Raw genomic sequence first — 15,325 nt, forward strand, 5'->3', positions numbered from 1 at the left:
TAGGGATGCACCGACACCATTACAGCTCTTAAAATTATTTTGAAAGTTCCCTTTATTTTCTGTAGATGTTCTCCACCCCTGCTCTTGACAGTTTAGTCGAGCAAACATTGCGGTCAGCTCTACTTTCATCATCATTGTGTTCAAATATCACCAGACTGCAACCACGGCTTTAACTCCACCTCCGTGCTCAAATACAGAACTGACGTCATGCTGTAGGGATGTCAAGTACAGACGCTGCAATGTTGTTGGAGTGCAAGAACTTAGGCTTGGTATTGGCACTGATCCCCAAATACCTGAATCAGTATCAGTGTATCCCAAACAGCATTGATGCTGATACTGACACCCATACCTGTGTCAACATCTGAACCAGTATGTTATCAGACCCTCAAAATGATGTATTAGTGTTTTTTTTTAACACAAAACACTCATTTATTTGGGTTATTTAAGAAAGTATTCTCTCTACAGAGCACAGAGAGCAACCTTTACTGCGTCTTTTATTACCGTTATTCAGGATTTGACTTGAAAAGCATGAAAACAAAAGACAAACTACATCAACATCCATACAAGAGAGCACAAAATAAACAGAACCTGTAATACATATTGGTGGAATACATAATAAGAATATTGTTCAATACATTTAGAAAACATTAAGTGGCAAGTTTAATACCGGCAAAAAATACAAAAACATTGCTGTAATACAAAACAAAGCTAATCAGTGTTTTCCTTGCTTTGTTGTTTTAGAAAAAACCCACTACCTTGACACTGCCGCTGAAAAAGTTTGATGTCTAATCTGTTCTTATATTATGTATAGACAAGGCTTAAACTTTGTTAGCTTTCACTAAAACAAGCATAGCTTCACTAGCTATGTAGTTAAGGTTACTACTTAAGCCAGTCTAGCACAGTTAAAGTTAGCCACAGTTCACAGAACTACTTCTAAAATGGGTCTAGCTTTAGAAAAGGTAGCATAAGGTAATGTAGCTTTGTTTGCTTTAGCTGTAGCTACATTATTTATGTAGCTTGTTATCGACTTAGCTTACTTATCCACCATAGATTTCTTAGCTCTAGATGTAGCTATGTTAGCTTCACCGCTTAATTACTTGCATAGTTTATGTAGCTAACTAGCTTCTTTATCTTTAGCTACATTAGAGTGAGGACAATTTTTTCCCCTGTAAGCAGATTGTTAACATGGATTCATAAAATGCTTTCTAATTTGGTTTTGCAGGTCACATTTTTTTACTCGGCCTCTGTCAGCACAAAAACACATGCTAAAACTTTCATGAAAAAAGAATTAAACTTCCAGCTGGGGTGAGGGTTAAGGCAAGGTTAAGGTCACCAAAAGTTAAAAGTCTAAAATCAGGCCTACAAAACCTGCTAAAGAAACGTTTGATAAACCCAACTGAACAGTCTGCTCAGGACAAACCTTGTTTTCTATTAAAAGACTATAAATGCTACCGTTGTAGCTAAGGCTAAAGCTAACAAAGCCATCTTAGCTGCATAAGCTAAGCAGGTAATGTAGCTGAAGACTGCACACATTTACAGCAAATCTACAAACCATATTTCATATCAAGTAAAATAGCTACCTATTTAACAAAGCTAAAGCTAATGAAGATACGTTAGTGTTGTTAGCTTATGCCATGATTACTAAAGCTAAATTAGCTATGTTTGCTAAAGCTTGCATAACTCTAAAGCTTATTACTAACTACATTTGCTTACATAGTAATGCTAAGCACATGGCTAGCAGCTATGTAGCTGTATTAGCTGTACTTCACTCAATCAAACTTTATTTATAAAGCGCTTTTCATACACAACATGTAACTCAAAGTGCTTTACATTGACAAATAAAAACATTCCATCAAACCCACCCACCTACCCCCACCCTTGATATTTCATATCAAGAAAAATAGCTACCTAGCTAATGTAGCTAAAGCTTATGAAGCAACGTAGTAATGTTAGCTTATGCTATGTTTCCTAAAGCTATTTTAACTATGTTAACTACAAAGCTATGTAGCTTTCTTAGCATTAACTACATTTGCTAAAGCATAATACTGAAGATGGTTACTAACTACATTTGCCTACATAGCAGTGTACACTACATGGCTAGCATGGCTGTGTAGCTGTGGTAGTTGAACTTGACATTTTATATCAAGTAAAATAGCTACTTATACAATGTAGCTAAAGCTAATGAAGCTACATTAGTGATGTTGGCTTATGCTATGTTTAGTAAAGCAAATTAAACTATGTCAACTACATAGCTATATAGCTTCATTAGCGTTAGCTATGTTTGCTAAAGCTTTCATAATTCTGAAGCTAATTACTTACTACATTTGCATACATAATAATGTTAACTACATGGCTAGCATAAAGATGTAGCTGTGCTAGCTGTACTTAAAATTTTATGTCAAGTAAAATAGCTATCCAGACAATGTAGCTAACACTTATGAAGCTACATTAGTGATTTTTGCTTATGCTATGTTTATTTAAGCAAATTTGGCTATGTTAACTACATACCTTCTAGCTTCATTAGCATTGGCTACATTTGCTAAAGCTTGCATAATTCTAAAGCTTACTAACCACATTTGCCTACACGATAATGTTAACTACATGTACATAGCTTTGTTAGCTTTAACTTCGGCTAAAAGTGCTAAGGTAAGTCAAAGTTGACCTCGCTACCTCTCAAACGGGTCCATACATAATTAAATACCAGATTTGACCTCTGACCTTTTCCCTCTGTTTTAGTTATGAAATGTTGCTTAGTCTATCGTGTTTGTAATGCGGTTATTTCATGAATGTTAAAGACAGACTTCTTTTACAAAAAGCAATGAATTAAAATTAACAATCGTATACAGCAACTATCTTGTGCTGGCAAATAATGTCACTTTTTTACAAGCCAGACCTCTCTCTTACGAATACATATACCCATATTTGTATTCTGTATTGTATCAGCCCTTTGATTATGAATAAAATGCCATATTACTGCAGTCAAAGTAAACAAAAGGTTGATAACATTGTTTTCAACCAGTGATATGTGATTTTTAATGCTATTTTATCACAGAGCTACTCAGGAAAAGCTGATACTAACATGTTAATGCTGGATCCTGTGCCAGGAAGAAAAATCGTTTAAAAAGTCCGTATTTGCAAAAAAAAGAAGAAGAAGAAGAAGAAGATCTTTATTTGCTCATTTGATACTGTAGAAATGTGATGTATGATGATGGGGGGGGTACTTTCAAATCACCCTTTATCTGTTACAGAGGGAGCTGTGCAAGTTTTTTGCATATGACCTCAATTACAACGTCAGCACACAGATGATTAATTCTAAACCTTTTTTTTTGTCTCTCTCTGCTTTCTTTAATTTGTTGTGTTGAAATAAAGCTGCGTTGAAGTCAAAGCAAATATAGGTCACCATCACTGTAACTGCAATGGTGTAACAAATAGTCTCTTCGGCAGAGGTTTTGCATTTTTAAGTAATAGGGCAGCATGTATACTGTATGTGAGGGTAAGGAGGTAAAGCTTTGAGTGAATGTAGATGAGGCTTAGTTATATCACTTTACATTAAAGGTTCTGCAAGAAATGATCAAAGTCAGGCAAACCAATTCCTCCTTTTATATATGCAGATTAATTTTCTGTTTAAATCAGTTTCCTATTTCTGAAGCACTCACTTGGATGTTTGGTTCATTCAAACTTCAGCCTGAATGTAGAGAGATGAGAAAGCAATAAACCAGGCAGAGGTTTGTATTAAAACAAACTTTACTACAGATGCTTTTTAAGATAAGATGGAGACAGCAGACCTGCTTTACAGCCTCACCAGGTAGCCTAGACCGAGACCCTGCTGATCAGGAGGCTTCACTCAGACTTGTTTGTCCTCCAGTCTATTATTATGTCTGAGTCATAGAGAACGGTTTGATTGAAGGGTTTTCAGAGCACACACAGGTAGACATATTGACAGTGACATGAACTCACACATTCAAACTGAAAATATGATGTTAAAGGGATACTGCCCTATTGATCTGATCAGCATGGAGATTCTCCAGTGACGTCACCAAAGTGTCTCTGAAGGACCGCCCCGGGAGGAAGAGGTGATCTGCCGCAGGGATAGAGCGACTGTAGTTGGTATCCTGGAGTGATATCCCGGCATCGATTTAAGCTAACAATTAGTTATACTGGGCCCTGGCTTACAAAACGTTTAATAAGGCTGAGTAAACAGCCTGCTTAAAGGAAAAGCTGGTCCACCATGAAAACTTTATAACATAGCAAATGTAGCTAAGGCTTGAGCTAATGTTAACATTAGCTACATCAGCTATGTAGCTATGTTAGCTATATAAGCTACATAGGTAATGTAGCTCCATAACTAATATAGCTAAAGCTAAAGCAAAAAAGCTACATTAGCTACATTTGCCAAAACTAAAAATATTTCGGAAGTAGTGTGAATTCTAGCTACATTGATAAGATTGCTATGTGGCTAAAGTAACAAAAGATGAAATTCATACTCAAAGATATCTATGTTAACCAAGCTATAAAGCAAAACTTATGTACATATTTTAGCTAAGGCTAAAGCTAATGTTACCATTAGCCACATTAGCTACTGTTACATCCCCAGGCTACATAACCTATGTAAGCTACATGATGTATATAGGTTATGTAGCTTCATAGCTAATATAGCTAAAGCTAAGGCAAACAAAGCTATGTTAGCTACAATTGTATAAGCTACATTTGCTAAAACAATACCCTTTTTAGAAGTAATGTGATTTGCAACTACATTGATCAGATAGCTATGTAGCTAAAGTAACAAAAGCTAAAACTCATGAAGCTCAAAGATATCTATGCTAACCAAGCTATAAAGCTAAACTTATCTACATATTTTAGCTAAGGCTAAAGCTAATGTTAACATTAGCCACATAAGCTATGCAAGCTACATAGGTAATGTAGTTTAATAACTAGTACAGCTAAAGCTGAGGCAGACAAAGCTACATGTGCTTAAGCTAAATTTGCTAAAACTAGACCCATTTTAGAAGTTGTGTGAATTGCAGCTACATTGATCAGATTGCTGTGTGGCTAAAGTAACAAAAGCTAAAGCATATGAAGCTCAAAGATATCTATGCTAACCAAGCTATAAAGCTAAAATTATCTACATACATATAAGGCTAAAGCTAATTTTAACATTAGCCACATTAGCTACCTTTACATCCCCGGTCTACTGGGAAGCTATGTTAGCTACATAACCTACATAGGTTATGTAGCTTCATAGCTAAAATAGCTAAAGCTAAGGCAAACAAAGGGTAGCTACATTGATCAGATAGCTATGTGGCTAAAGTAACAAAAGCTAAAGCACATGAAACTCAAAGATATATATGCTAACTGAGCTAAAAAGCTAAAATTAACTACATAAGCAGCATAGCTACGTTATCGATGTGGCTTTCATAGCTATGTTAGCTTTAGCTTTGTTTTCTAAAGATAACATTGCTATAACTTACTAAGCTACTTTTGCATGCACAGTAATGTTTACTACGTACATTAGCTAAGGCTAATGACAGATTTGTTTGTTTACAGTATTAAAACAGCAGCACCACCCAGAGTTATAAGTAAGAAGTTCAGTATGGTCAGATACAATCAATATTTTCTCATGAAGGCCATATTCGATTATCATGCTAGTATTTGCTACAGACCATTGAAAATTAACCACTGGCAGCAGTTTTAACTGCCTCTTCTCATCCGTTATAATGCTCCATTAAAACAGGATCTAATCTGGCTCATCCTAAAGAATGGCTCGTACTGCATATAAACTTCAGATCAGTATCTCTGTCTGATGACAAATGCTTCTTATTTCCAACCCTCTGTATTAAGCAGCTCCTGACCTTGCATTAGTTTTTCAAGTAGGTCCATCATCCTCATTATCATGCTTTCTGCTTGTTCTTTGCTCCTAATGATTCACCCGTAACAGTCAGCTGTAATCTTGGATTGCTCAGCACAGTCTGTCAGAGTACAGTCAGTACACTTCTACTGGCTTTCTAAACTCAAACTGCATATTTAAAATGAGCCATTTCAACGGCAGAAGTCACCCTAGGACAGAACATAATCCTTTAAATAATATACCATCCCCACTACTACTGACTACGACTGCTTCTACTATGGCCCTAAATTTATCAGAGCTGCATGATGCACAGAAGGAATGGTGGAAGAAAAGGATTTGAGTGAATGAGAATTAATGAACTTATTGCTGCTGTCTTTTTGAGTTTGTGTGTTGTTAGATGGGGAAGAAGGGTATTGGCAGAGATAGAAAAGAAAACAGGGCAGGAGGAGGAGTGCAGTGCTGTCAGAGTGAGGTTCACTGAGGACACTGTGGCTGAGGATGCAGAACAATGCAGGGTTGCATTACGATTTGTTTCATTTAAGAAGCACGAGAAAAAGACAGTCAGTAAATGTGGTGTTTACCTGAAATCATCGATACCAACAAACATTGAAATTATGTCCACATCAGAGCCATCACTGTCGTTCCTGCTGTCCTGCGTGCTGTGTTTGTTCTGATAAAGAGTCATTCGTGTGAGTTGATACTGTAAAAAGCCTCCAGGCTTAAAGCTCTCCTGTGCTAGGTAGCGAAGGGCCGTCAGCATCAACGCACAGTCAAATCCAGTGTAGGAATGACATAATGGCTCTCAGACTGCACAACTCTACCAGACTGACTGTACTGCAGAACTTCCTGGCATAGGAAGTGTTGGGAGCACAATCACTCATGCATTCACTACAGTGCTGACACATCTCATTTCCTCTGGATCAGGTAGTGAATGGTGATATGTCCTTGTTTGGTTGGATTTCTTATGCTAAAATAAACTGTTTTTAGTTGTTAGAAATTTAAAATGAACAATGTTAATATTCTGTTGATTATTTGTCAATTGGGCTTTGACTGAGACGTGTGGATTTATGAGGAGTATATGTTGACATTTCCTCCTTTATGCTAAGAACTTTTCTGTAAATAACCCCCATTGTTGGATTTGCCAGGGTTTTCATGTACTCAATATGTGATGTTCTTTAGGTTTTATCATCTTTAGAATAGCGTTGAGCCATTTTTGGAGTCTTAATTCTGGTGGATGAGGAAGCATATTTCCTCATATGCTCTGATTACTTATGCTAATTTCCTGTTGTCATAACAACTGTTGCCAATTTAGAATAATATTTGACTTAAAAATATTAGTTTTTAGCTGCTTAACTGGGATTGATATAAGTACCTCAACATGAGCTACAAAAGCAAAAATAAATCATTACTATCGACTGTTTCTTTATGAATATCTTTAGTGTCTGAATCCTCTACAGGAGACGGTCTATGTCAGACAGCAGATGATCTGATGAAACTGATGCAAAGATTCTTGAAAAGTGTTGCATTTAAATGCAGAAATAAATTGGGAGGACACTTTTTGCTAAAACATATGATTTAAACATGCAACAAACTTGACCCAAGACTTTTGCTAAGAATATTTTCATGTAGTGTCAGCAAAAAGATAAGAGGTATAGCATTTTCCTTAGCCAAAATCAGCAGACCAAAAGTTGTTTTCAAGAGTTTTATGTGCAGCTTTATTGTTTTCACAATGAATTAGATTTCCATCTTTATATAATCTATATAGATGAGATCAAATAATGATGATTTGATTTTATTACCTCCGCCAAGGAGGTTATGTGATCGGGTGGGTTTGTTAGTTAGTTAGTTTGTTAACAACATAACTCAAAAAGTTGTGGACAAATTTTCAGGAAATTTTCAGGAAATGTCAGAAATGGCATAAGAAAGAACTGATTAGATTTTGAGACTGATCCGGATCACCGTTTGGATCCAGGAAGTTTTTAAAGGATTCTGTACCATTGGGAGATAGGGCTAATGGCAGAGGTCTGCAGTGTTACCACTTCACACCAGGAGATGGCGGACATGAGTAACTTCAATCCCAGCAGCATTTTTTGTATGTTTCTATTCAAAGTTTTGGAGTTTATAGAGTTTGAAAGATGCACGCCCGCTCGAGGAGATGAGTGTAACAGAGAGAAAGACAGCGAACTGTTGCGAGAATACTCACAATGCTGGGAGGAACAGAGGAATATTCACCCTCTGCCATGACTTCCAGTCGTGGCCATGGGTGAGACTGTGAGTGCGTCTGTTGGCACCGGCAGGCAATGCACCGCCATGATAGTCCAGACGTAGCGAAGCCAATGCTTTGCCTCACCGTGTCTCCACCCCACTGGGGAGGGAGTAATCGGCGAATTAGATTTTGGGAGTGATCCGGATCACCGTCTGGATCCAGGAATGTTTTAAAGGATTCTTCACTGTTGGGAGATAGGGCTAATGGCGGAGGTCTGCGCTCTCTGAGTGCTTTTCTAGTTTATCTCTGTTTTTTTTCATTGACAGACGAGAATATTTTCATGTCATCTTGGGGGCTTGTCCAGGGAGGTAACACAAAACTATACTGCTCTGTCAGTAAGAAAAAACAACAAAGTTGTAGCTTGTAAAGATGGTATGAATTGCCCACTGTGCTAATTCTGTAAACAAACATTTTGACACAACAATTCGTTGATATTCATCTTTTCATGACTTGAAATTGTTACCTTTGTATATGAAAGTGGCCCCATCATCCTTCAAATTTTCCCCTGTCATAGCACAATGATGAATAAGTCAAGATCTTGAGAAAACAACCAAAACTGACTCATTATCACAGAAAAAACTATGTAAAATAAACTGTTTGGCTGCTTCCCCTAAAGGACTTCAGTTTAGATTTTTTCCTTCTTTCAGTCTTGGCATCATTTCCCCCTTGTACCTTTGCTTTGCTACATCCTTGATCCTCCCCTCTCTTTACTCCCTCTCTTTAACCTCTTCCTCACTCTCCCCCTCCTCTTTCCCACTCGCCTCTGTGGCTCTGTCACAACCCCCCACCCCCCTTCTCCTTTTTTTTCCCCACTGCCCTGAATCTTCTCTACACCCCTCCTTCTCCATCTCTCCAAAATTCTCCCTCCTTTCTCGACCCCATACATACCTCTGCCTCCTCCTCCTCCTCTTGCCCCCCTTCCCTTCTTCTGCTCATGTTGGTAAAAATATCTGCAGACAGCAGGAGCAGAGGCACGCCTGACTCTCTCTCTCTCTCTCTCTCTCTCTCAGACATCCCACCCATGTGATCTCACAGGCTGCCTCTGCTCTGCTCCACTCTCTGCTCCAGTCAGGCTCCTGCCTTTCAGCCGGCTGCAGCTAATGAGCCTTTGTGTGGCCAAAGAGAGAGAGAAGAGAGAAAGAGAGAGAGGAGCGCAGTGACAGACAGAGGGGTTTAAGTGAGAAAGACTGCCGACCTGCAACAATAAAAGCATATGTAGCAGCCAGAGCTGGAAAATTACAAGCCTCTCTCTCTCACACTCCTGCACCTTTTTTTTCTTTCCCATGAAGCTCAGGGGTCGCTGCAAGTCAGTGGACCGACACCAACTGAGGGACCTCTCCATTCAGCATGTTTCACCTTCTTTTTTTTTTTTTTTTTTTGCTTTGAATAGCCACGTTTGATTGCACTGTGTGGCTGTGCTGCCGCTGTGAGAAGAGGTGAAAGGAGTCACAGGCTGCCAGTGGATACAGGTCAGTCGCTCCTGTGAGGGCCGGCAAACACGCTCACACATAAACACACATGATGTGTCATGACTCGCTCCTGATGCCATCGGCTTGTTGGCATCTCTTGGCATGAGTGTTTGGAGCCTTGTGTTGTCACTTGGGTTTATGGGGATTGTGGGAAACCTCATGAATGATGATGTAAAGAAAAACAATTATGTGAGCCGTGCTGATTAAGAAGAAAAATAAGAGTTGGATTTGTGTGCATAGGGAATCAAACACAGGGAGGGGCTTTCCAAGCTGCCTTTTGCTGCATTATTTTCTCTGGGATTTTTTTTCCTCCTTGGTACTGTTACAGTGCACGCTGCCCGGCCATGATTAGTGGTAAGGCAACAGAGAAGACAAAGAGAGAGCTGTTGGAGAGGAGCAGCAACCTCTGGTTTTTATTTAGCCGTCATGAAAGAGGTTCACCCTAGATTACCCGCAGCTCTGTGCCTCATGATGTCATGCCCATCCAGGGACAGGACTTTAACTTTTCATGCTGCCATGACTGAATTAACTTATCAGGCATTAGCTGACAGGAAATCAGCCAAACTGAACTCAATTAGCTCAGATATAAAGCGATTCCACTCCAGCATTTGTTCTCTAACATAAAGAACCCTTATACACAGCATGCAGCACACTGTCATATGGGAAAGCACTGGTTGTGAGAGTACATTATAATCACCATGGTAACCATTTTTGGTATCAAAGCCTTAGCGCAGCATCAGCTGAGGGCTAAGCATACGAATAGGATTCCAACAATGGTTTCTAATTAGGACCTCCACTAGGAAGGGAATGAAATTGCCCAGGTCATTTGTGCTGGAAATTTCCGCTCCTGCCCGGTTTTACGACAAGTCACATTATTTAAATGTATTTCTATGGCAGGATTAATGTGAGATGATGTTGATCAGCGTGTTAAATCTCTCTTACATTGGATTATTTCATGAGTTTATGTCTTAGCTGTTCAGAGGAGAAAGTGCACTGTTTGGCTGCAACAACTTTTTAAATATTTGATTTTTCTGCCTTTGGATTTATTACTAATTAATTCATTTAAAGGTCTCGGAAACACCTCAAAGCTGGAAAAAATATTTTGTCCTTTTTCCAGAATCAAATAGATATATTTAAATCTGTTATGTAAAACAAAAAAGCTCAAAAATGTTCATAGACAGCCTTATTTTCATGAGAAAGACTAGACCAGGCTATTCAGTTGGAGGCCTTGGGGCCTTTAAAGATCCAGTATGTAGAATTTCCGCCCCTGATTATCTATATTAATTCAAAAAGTGAACATTCCTATATCAGGGGTCATCAAGAACATTCGCACAAGGACCAGATTTAGTCCTGACAGAAACTCTGGGGCCAGACTTTCAAATACACAAAAATTTAATTTTTATATTTTGGGTTTAACTGAAATATTATTGTAGTAACATTTTCTTTCAAAATGCAGGACATTTTTAGGAATTACAAGTAAGATCTATCCCAAAAATCTATAATGCAGCAGGCCACAAAGAGCCTGACAGCAGAATCAGCTGGACCCCTAAAAATCCCAGAGAATGGGCCTTTCACAATTGTGATTTAGTACTAGTATGAACTCATTTTTTACACTTTTAACCCTTTTTTGCCTCTTTAACCAAATTTCTTGCAAGATTTTATCGCCTTTATGCCAATTTTATCTATTTTTGCCACTTTTCTTCTATTTTTGCCACTTTCGAAACCCTGTTTGTTACATTTTTTTCAACATTTTTTATATTTAAAACCAATTTTTGCCACTTTCAACACATTTTTGCTATTTTTTCCTCTATAACACAATTTTTTGCCATTCTTTAACCCATTTAAACCACTTCTCATGCATGTTATGTCCCCTTTGTGCCACTCTTTTATCCATTTTTCCACTTTTCTTCTGTTTTTTTCCCACTTTTTAACCCCTTTTTATTACTTTTTTGGTATGTTTTTTGTCATTTGTAACCAATTTATGATACTTTTTGCCCCTTTTTTCTCTTTTACCAATTTTGCCACATTTTTACCTCTTTTCACCATTTTTCTGCCAATTTTTGTCCCTTTCTGCCATGCCAAAACACATTTTACCACTTATCACCCATTTTTGCTAATCTCTAACCCCTTTTCACCACTTTATCTAGCCATTTTTGCAGCACTTCTGCCAACTTTAACCCTTTTTTTTTAATATCTACTTATTATGACAGTAAATTTCAGCAAGAACAGATCAAATGTTAAGACAGTCTAAAATTATTTCAATATTAGTGGTTTGTGGGATTGATTCAATAGCAGCAGACATTTAACACCAAGGGATACTCTTAAAACCACAACATCTTCTTTTCTGAATCTAACGATCTTCTGGGGGCCAGACAGGAAGCTTTGAGGGGCCTGATATGGCCCCCGGACTGCCAGTTGATGATCAGTGTCCTATATTAAATAATTTTTAACTGAGGTCTTAGAGTATCTCAGATAATTCCTAAACCTCCTTCTCTGTTCTAGTTCTGAGCATTGCTTCTTTAACCCAGGACTCGCTGGTTGCACCATCCAGGAAGTTAAGCTATACAGCAGTGGTCATCAACTGGAGGCCCGGGGGCCACATCAGGCCCGCCACAGCTTCCCATCCGGCCCCCAGAAGCTTTTTAAAATCAGAAAATGTGCAGAGGAAAATTATGTTGTTATTTAGGGTATGGTATGTTAAAAATCCCAGTAGGCTTTAATGTTGGCTTCATGTTGTTGGGAGTTTACTTTTTCCTGCCATAATAAACTGGTTTCTCCACCAATCACAATACAGCATTTTAGCCTCAAACCCAGTGATGACAGCATGCCAGCCCCAGGAATAAATAGTCTAAATATCACAATCGCCCCCTAGTGGCAGCTGCAATTTGGCACTGAGCTCACAATTGTTTGTTTGTTTGTTTTAATTTAATTTAATTTAATTTAAATTTTTTATATGTTAATTGGTCCAAAATATTTAGTTAAATTGACTTTTTAAGTCTGGCCCCTTCAGGGTCTTCCAAATAAAAACTGGCCCTTCTACAAATCTAGATGATGACCCATGCTATACAGCGTAACAGATGGGTACAGTTTCTCCTTGGAATTGAGCGAGTTTTTGGTAGAAATGGGCCACAAAATCATTTTGCCTCAAATTAACACACTATCAAAATTTTTTGAAGCCTCAACCCAGAAGGACTCTGTGTTTTTGTTACTATTTTGCAGTGCAAAAGCATGCTGGGAAACCCTGGATTAAAACAATTCTGCAAAGAAAAGTGGGCCAAAATTCTTCCACAGTGATGTGAAACTGTGTTAATTTTGGCAGCTATTTTTGATTTTAGTCTTTAGTCAGAGTGAATTAATGTCACTAAAACTTTGCTTAATGTTGCTGAGATAATGTTGAATAATTCCAGGTCTTTGCAGCTAAGCTAATAATTTCATGCAGAACACGGCAGTCATATGCCAAGTCATAATCAGCTGACGGCCAGTTGATCCCAATTATCGCCTTCTAGCTCCCACAGCCAATCACGGCTCTTTCTCTCAACATGGCAGTGTATTTAAATATACCGTTCTTGTCATGAATCCCTGCTTGCATTAATGCTGATGCACCACGCTGCTGCAAAGATTAACCTCCTCCACCCCAGCCTCCTCCTTTATAGCATAAAGCTTATTGCACCCTCCTATTCAGATTCATGCTACTATGGATTAACTGCTTTGGAGCTAATTTCTTTGCATTCAATATGCATTGTCATAAATGTATCTCTCCATGTGGGGGTTTCTAGCATTGTGCAGTGTTAATTTTGACAGATATTTTTAATTTTAGTCTTATTTTTTAGATCAGGGGTGTCAATCACAGCAGGGGCCGAAATCTGAATTTAGGTGTACCCTGATGGCCTAACAGGGTCAAGATTTAACTGAAAACTGTCAACCATTTTTTCACAGGTAATGAATTTTGGGGAAAATTAAACAGTGATGAGAAATGATTTTGAGATTTTTTAAAAAAAGAAAAAAAGTCAAAATGATTCAATATCACAGCATCAGTGTTACCATGTCCATGTCAAATAAATGCTACAAAATAAATAAATGAGTTTGAAGGATCAAAATCTGAGATAAAAAGTCAACTTTATAAGTCCTAAAGGTCAAAATACAAAATTAAAAGTCAAAATAAGGTTTTCAAAGGTAAATATATGAGATAAATCACAAAATCAAGAGTTTAAAAAGTCAAATTAGAAGATAAAACTCAAAATTGTTCCTCTAAAAGGACAAAATATAAGATAAAATTCACAATCAGGTGTTTGATAAGTTAGGAGTTTAAAAGGTCAAGATTAGATTTAAAATGAAAAATTGTGAATCTAAAAGGCATAATATGAGAAAAAAAGGTCAAAATTATGAATTTAGATGTTGAAAATATGAAAGAAAATTCAAAACCCTAAGTTTCAGTCATAACCTTGGGATGCAAAATGAAAATATGAAATGAAAACACAAATTCATTTCTTTCCCTCATTCCTGACTTTTTATGTAATTATTTCTCTCTACTTTTTCAGATTTTTACGCCTTAACAAGGAATTTTTTATTCGATCTTCAAGGTTAAATTTACCTTTTTATACTGGAAGAAATCTGCAAACCTCACAGCAGCAGGCAAATTCTAAACAAGATATGATCTTGCGGGCCTGGTAAAACTGCACCGCGGGCCGCATATGGCCCCCAGGCCTTGAGTTTGACACCTGTGCTTTAGATTAAACTTCTTCTAGTTTTGGTCACATTTTAGTAATTTCTACCCTTTTTTAGTTTTAGTCTAGTTTTAGTCGACAAAAACTCAAAAACATTTAAGTCTAGTTTTAGTCTATAAAAAGTCCTCACATTTTAGTCTTTACTTTTAGTCCAAGCATTTATATTCTTGCCTAAATCTGGTACCAAATCATGGTAGTGTGTTCTCTGCACTCTGTCAAACCAGGGGTCCCTGCTTTCTACAGATGAGAGGCAGAATAGATACAGCTGCGTTGTTTTATGACAGGTTTACCCACAGTGGAGAAATATCACTGATCTCTACTGTCCGATGAAAACTACATCACATTTTAGTCTAATTATAGTCATCTTGATGAAAACTAAACTTACTTTAGTCAGTCTTAGTCATCACAGATCTATTTTTGTTAGTCTTAGTCTAGTTTTTGTCATGGAAAAAAGGCTGTTGTCGAACATTTTTAGTCATAGTTTTAGGAGATGAAATTAACACAGATGTTAAAGACTTATTGGAATTTATCACAAATGCTTGCTTGTTGCTGCTGTCACCAACGGTGGATTAACCAGATATTAAGTTTAGGGGCAATGACTTTTTCCCCAAAAAATTAGGACAGGGGTGAATACTTGTTCACAGCATCATGAAGTGTCTCTCAGGCCCTTCTTATGGATGCTTCTTCAGGAAGTGACCCCCATTCCAAACTAGTTGAATAGCCCTGGACTAAGGCTAGCTAAAAATAGATATTTGATGGCTAAAACAGACCAAAAGTGAGTTTGTCAAGATAGCTAAAAGGAGACTAAATTGTGCTTAAATTTTGGTTGGACATTAAAAAGCCATAATATTCCTCAACTGTGGGTAAATCTGTTGAAATACGATGCATCCGTAGCTATTCTGCCTCTCAGCTGTAGAAAGCAGGGACCCCAGCATAGAGCACACTACCATGATTAGGTTCCAGATTCAGGCAAGATAAAAAACGCCTAGACTAAAAGTCTCGACTAAAATGTGAAGACTTT

At 37.7% G+C, this 15,325-nt stretch overlaps 1 protein-coding gene across 2 annotated transcripts in view; it reads left to right on the top strand.

The window, feature by feature from the left end:
• Positions 1-15,325, top strand: part of csrnp3 (cysteine-serine-rich nuclear protein 3) — a 48,038-nt gene that overhangs the window by 16,428 nt on the left and 16,285 nt on the right. The window contains exon 1 of one of the 2 annotated variants that reach the window (XM_041807453.1): positions 9,220-9,580. The exons of the other annotated variant lie outside the window; for it this stretch is intronic. The gene's annotated coding sequence lies outside the window, so the exon portion shown is untranslated. Of the gene's footprint in view, positions 1-9,219; positions 9,581-15,325 lie in introns of those variants that run through there. 2 annotated transcript variants of the gene reach the window in all.

The sequence above is a fragment of the Cheilinus undulatus genome, linkage group 15, assembly GCF_018320785.1.
Source record: "Cheilinus undulatus linkage group 15, ASM1832078v1, whole genome shotgun sequence".
NCBI classification, from domain to species: Eukaryota; Metazoa; Chordata; class Actinopteri; order Labriformes; family Labridae; genus Cheilinus; species Cheilinus undulatus.